Source organism: Palaemon carinicauda, chromosome 8 (assembly GCF_036898095.1).
Source record: "Palaemon carinicauda isolate YSFRI2023 chromosome 8, ASM3689809v2, whole genome shotgun sequence".
Taxonomy (NCBI): Eukaryota; Metazoa; Arthropoda; class Malacostraca; order Decapoda; family Palaemonidae; genus Palaemon; species Palaemon carinicauda.
This window is the reverse complement of record NC_090732.1, coordinates 126,506,452-126,513,010: the sequence shown is the minus strand read 5'-3', so window position 1 is coordinate 126,513,010 and position 6,559 is coordinate 126,506,452.

Below are 6,559 nucleotides of genomic sequence, written 5' to 3'. Positions count from 1 at the left end.
TACTTTCATAATTAAGATATTTTCGTAAATATATGACTGCCCAACTATCATCATTTATGCCACAATTGGATATCTTAAGAGACATGACTCCTTAATTTGGATATGTTTGTACCGGGAAAATTGCTAGATTTTTTAGACTAACCTACGCAACTCCTCAAAGCTTGAAGCATTTTTCTGTGGGGATGAATGATGCTTGGCGTTTATCCTAACCATACTGTACTCATCAAGAAGGATAAAGAGCTCATTGTCCTTGTTAAGTCAGAGTTGGTGGATAATGAAAAAAATCCTGATAAGATTTGCTACCTTTTTCTAAAAAAAAATAAACTTGGATTTAATAGAGTTTACAAGTCTCTGAAATAGACGTTCTGCAGATTTAGATGACTAAAGCATGGGCGAGGATAACAGGACCTTGTGAGATGCAGTTGTACTAAATTTTTATATTTTTTCTTGAGTAGCCACCAATGAAAAATTCAGCTGGTAAATCCTACTGGATTGCTCCTTGGGCCTTTGAAAGGGAATTTATTTGTTGGCATAAATGGAGGAGATGATTATATTTCATTCAAAATCTCTACTATGTGTAATTTGACAGAAAAAAACCTCCAGTAAGGCATAATGATTTTCTTTTGACATTTAGGGCGAACATAATTGTAGGGCAACGAGTTTTAATTCACAAATGTAAATTTTATCTTTTGGAGTGATCATTGAGCAACTCCTGGAAAAATCCTACTAATTTTTTTCTGCCCTTGGCAAATTTTGTAGAATTTAAATTGCAGTATTTAAAATACATTAAAACAGCAATTTTATCCACTTGTGGGGAGAGGATATATACATTTCTGGATTACTTTAAAAATATTGAGTTTATTAACATTTGATTATAGTGTACTTTGTAACGGTTGTCTTCTCATGGTATGTATTATTTTACATAATTTTTTTTTTTGCTTTTGTTTTATTTCATTTAGTTCCTTTGATTTTTCTTTTGACAGTTTGGTTTTTATTTTCTCTCGGTTACAGCTTGAATTGACTTGGAAATGGCTAAGGTTAGGTATTCAATCAGTTGACTTGCTGATGGAAGTGGTAGGCAGGAGAGTCATTGTTCAGTTAACTGAAAGGGGAAGATGTGTCGGCTAGTTACCTGGATGATTGTGATGGGCAGATAGAATAGTCACTTACCAACTGTAGGTGGTTGGCAAGGACAAATAAGATAAAGTCAGCTGTTTGGTTGAGTAAAAGCCCTTTAGGGTAGTCATTTGACTAAGAAGTTCAGACAGGAAATAGTTTGCAGTGATTATTTAGAGGTCAGGTAGGATAGAGCCAGTTCGATTAATTGAGACGGCAGATAGAATAGTCATCTTAATCTGATTGAGAGGGATAACATTCATATACTCAGTTGTCTTGCTGATTGAGAGAAGAGAAAAATAGGATGAATTCCACCTTTTGGCTAAATGAGAGGATCGGATGAGAAAGATAGTTGGCACACCTGAAGGAAATTGCCAGATAGAATAGACAAAGGTTTAGCTGATTTACTTTAGGAAAGTAAATACGATTAAGACGGTTGTTGGGCTGAAAGGTGCCTTACTGGGGGGGGGGGGGGATGAGAAAGAATACAAAGGCTGATTTAGGAAGAAAAAGGATTGGCAGATGTCTACTTCAGTGAGAAGATCAGATAGGTTGAATTGTGTTTCCAATAGAATAGAGTATTACTGTTGTTGCAAACCAAGCTCTACTATCGCCGGTTGGAGATGTGGAATGCTGCAAGTCCAATGCCCCAGAAGAAAAACATCCCAGTCCGGGAAATATTAGAAATAAATCATAATCTAAAAAGAGAAAAAGAAGTAGGATGAAAAACATAATAGAATACTTAAGGTAAATGAGAAAACCCTGGAATGAAATCCAGTTGTTAGACTAAGGGAGAGATGATGATAGCATGGTTAGTTTGGCTGATTTATAAGGAAAGGTAAGATAGGATTGTTTGTGAGGGTGATTAACAATGGCAGACAAGAGAATTAAATGTCTATTTGGGCGAGAGCAATTGATAGGATAGTAAGTTGTTTAGTTGATTTAAAGTTCCTGAGAGGAGACTGTCATTGTTTAAAGGTTTAAAGGCTGCTCATGAATGGCAGAGGCAAGGGGCAGTGACATTGCCCTATCAAGCAGGACAATGCCATAGAGACTGATCATATATACATATGATCGGCACCCAAGGCCCCTCTCCACCCAAGCTAGGACCAAGGAGGGCTAGGCAGTGGCTGCTGTTGACTCAGTAGATAGACCTATAGGCTCCCCGAATCCCCCCATCCTTTGCTCACAAGTTTAGTGAGGTTGCAGCGACCTAAGAAACTAACAAGTTTGAGAGGAACTTGAATCCCAGTCTGGCGTTCACCAGTCAGGGACGTTACCACATAGGCCACCACAACCAGGTGGTTGCGAGTTAGTTGTTTGGCTGATGGACTGAAGTAGGATTAAGTCAGGTGTTCTGCTGACTGAAACGAGATCACTAGATCTATAGTCCATTTCTTTTATCGAGGCAGATTTGCACCGACTCGTAGCGATGCCCTTTTAGCTCGGAAAAGTTTCCTGGTCGCTGATTGGTTAGAATTATCTCGTCCAACCAACCAGCGATCAGAAAAACATTTCCGAGCTAAAAGGGCACCGCTGCGAGTCGGTGCAAATCTGCATCGCTAAAAGAAATGGACTATAGTCTTAGGTAGTGCCATAGCCTCTGTGCCATGGTCTTCCAATGCCTTGGGTTAGAGTTCTCTTGCTTGAGGGAACACTCAACACACTGTTCTATCTTATGTCTCTTCCTCTTGTTTGGTTATAGTTTTAATGATTTATATAGAATATATTTATTTTAATGGTGTTTACTCTTCTTAGAATATTTTCTTTTCTTTTTTCCTTTCCTCACTGGGCTATTTTCCCTGTTGGAGCTCCTGGGCTTATAGCATCCTACTTTTCCAACTAGGGTTGTAGCTTAGCAAGTAATAATAATAATAATAATGATAATAATAATAATAATAATAATGATGATAATAATAAAAAGTAGCCCAAGGTGGGGAAATAATAATACTTTATCGAATTTTTAGGTGACATTACGAACATATTATTGAGTGAATTTTATTGAGTCGTTTGACTGACCAGACAATACTACATTGGATCCCTCTCTCTAGTTACGGCTCATTTTGTCTTTGACTACACATAGTCTGGTCTATTCTATCCAGTCTCCTCTGTTCTCATACACCTTGGCCTTCCACTTGGATTAGAGTTCTCTTGCTTCAGAGCACACTCTTGCAAGCTGTTCTATTTTATTTCTTTTCCTCTTGTTTTTTTTTTTAAGTTTTTTTTTATCGTGTATATATGAAAGCTATGATTTAATGTTGTTACTGTTCTTGAAATATTTTATTTAGTATGTTTATTACTTTTCTTGCAGTCTATTTATATCCTTGTTCCGTTTCCTCACTGGGCTATTTTCCCTTGGGCTCAAAGCATCCTGCTTTTCCAACTAGGGTTACAGTTTACCTAGAAGTAACAATAATAATAATAATAGCCTAATAATAATGATAATGATAATAATAATAGCCTAATAATAATAATAATAATAATAATAATAATAATAATAATAATAATAATAATAATATGGTGATAATTTTGATTATGGTCGTGCAAGCATTTGCTGAAGTTTGTGTCTTGATTTTTCAGTATTGTACTCTTAGTGGAAATTTCAACAAGAAGTTTTTAGATTTGTGACAGCGTATTTTTGGTTTATTTGTTCGAAACGTCAGTGAATATTTTAATTCTTATGTTTTATCCCATTGACAAGATTTATCCGCTCACTACTTACGCTTTTCCATTGACCGTCGTTCGATATCGTGGAGTTTATCTCTATGATAAGGATGCTAAGAATCTCCCGGTTTATAGATAATAAAGAAAAATTGAAAATTGGTAATTGGAATGTTAGAACCATGAATCAGATTGGGACGTTACAGCAAGTGGAGAGTGAATTTATGAAATATAGTTTGGATGTCTTGGCCCTAAGTGAAACATGTTGTAAAGGATTAGTAAGGAAACTTTAGACTTAGGCAATATATATATATATATATATATATATATATATATATATATATATATATATATATATATATATATATATATATATATATATATATATATACTCAGAAAGAACAGATGGGGTTGCGAGAGAAGGGGTAGAAATGATGATGACACCAAGAGCAGAAAAGGCATTAACGGAATGGAGAGCTGTAAATGGTAAATTGTTACTAGCAAAGTTTAAATCAAAGCAGTACAATGTGAGCATTATAGTTTGCTGTGTACCAAAAAATGGTTCCCTCGAAGAAAGAAAACATGAATACTATGAAGAACAGCAGAGTATAATAGCAAAAAGCTTAATTACCAGAATGCATGAAATATCACATGAGCTTAGGCCCATGATAAAGAGAAGAAAAACAGAGATGATGAGAACGGAATATGTAATGGAAAATGAAATATCATTGGAAGGCGAAAAGATTAATGAGGTGGAATCATTTAAATATTTAGGAACAAGAATCTCTAATACAGGATCTTTAGAATTTGAGTTTATTGAAAGGTTGAAAAAAGCGAACCAGGCAATGGTTAGGTCAAGTAAAATTTGGAAATCAAATCGCTTGAAATTACCCATAAAATCCAGGCTATATATCAGATTAGGGAGATCGGTGTTACTGTATGGACATGAGTCGTGGTATGACAATGAAACAATATCCAACATATATTGTAGATTTGAAAACAAATCCCCCAGAAGAATATTGGGAGTTAAATGGCAGGACAGGATTAGAAATGTAACTATAGGAGAGATTACTCAAGTGCATTATGTGGATAAGATCATGGAGATGGTTTGGGTATGCTCTTCACACTCCCCAAGTGAGATTATTCACTTAACTTTTAACTGGCTCCACAAGGCACTAGGAGAGTTGGAAGACACAGGCCTACATGGCTGAGGACTATGAAGCGTCAAGTAGGAGATGATGAATGACGAAGTATTGATTTAAAAGCTCAAGATAGAGACTACTGGCGATATTCAACCGAGGCCCTTATCGTCAATAGGCGTGGGAGGAGGAGATGATGGTGATGATAAGGATACAAGTAGGATGTAATTATTTGAAGTAAAATCGTTACCATTCTTGGCTCTCGGAAACACAGCACCCATTCTCTTCCCATTAATTATTATTATTATTATTGAATACTAAGCTACAACCCTAGTTGGAAAAGCAGGATACTATAAGCCCAGGGGCACCAACAGGGAAAATAGCCCACTGAGGAAAGGAAACAAGGAAAAATAAAATATTTTAAGAATAGTAACATTAAATTAGATATTTCCTATATAAACTATAAAAACTTTAACGAAACAAGAGGAAGAGAAAATTGATAGAAAAGTGTGTTCAAGTGTACCCTCAAGCAAGAGAACTCTAACCAAAGATAGTGGAAGACCATGGTACAGAGGCTATGGCACTACCCAAGACTAGAGAACAATGGTTTGATTTTGGAGTGTCCTTCTCCTAGAAGAGCTGCTTACATAGCTAAAGAGTCTCTTCTACCCTCACCAAGAGGAAAGTAGCCACTGAACAATTACATTTCAGTAGTTAACCCCTTGGGTGAAGAAGAATTGTTTGGTAATATTAGTGTTGTCAAGTTTATGCGGACAGAGGAGAATCTGTAAACAAGTAGGCCAGACTATTCGGTGTCTGTGTAGGCAAAGAACCGTAACCAGAGAGAAGGATCCAATGTAGTACTGTCTGGCCAGTCTAAGGACCCCATAACTCTCTAGTGGTAGTATCTCAACGGGCGGCTGGTGACCTGGCCAGTCTACTACTTACGCATTAATTATAAAATATTAATTAAAAGGATGTAAATATTGCAATTGCCCAAAGTGTGTAAAGTGCCTTATTAAAGAATGTTAATTTGTATATCTGCGAAAGTGAGTAAAATGAAAGACTAAAAGAGACGAAGTGATTTTTTGCAATATTTTGAAATGGAACGATGTTCCGATTACCACTGAGAGAGAAGTGTTGTGAAAACAGCCTCTCTCCCTTTCCGTCCCAAAGATCGTATACTCCTGATTTTTCCTACAACGGATTGTCACCAAGAAAACCTGCTTTCTCTTCAGTCGGACGTCCTTGAAGCAGTATAATATGAGTTATAACTTTCGATCGTATTTAATCCGATCTCCGTGTGCGCAGACTCGCTTCAGGGCGATGATCGGTGGAAGAAAATTCGAGGAAATCAATTTCGGATTATAAGCAGAATCGGGGCATATTTTCTCCTCACTTTCTTACCTGACGACACATGGCTCTACGGACTGCAGCGCCATCTGAAAAAAAAATGCTCTAATTAATTTCTAAATATTCTATTCATTTAGAGGTGCGTGTGTCTTAGCAATTTCCGAAGGACGTGTCAGTTGCTCGGTGTAACGGCATTAACCTTGACACGATGGTTATGTAGACATTATGCAAAGTCTGAATCGTGAACGCACATTTACGCCGTGAATTATATTTCTTCATTACGATTTTGT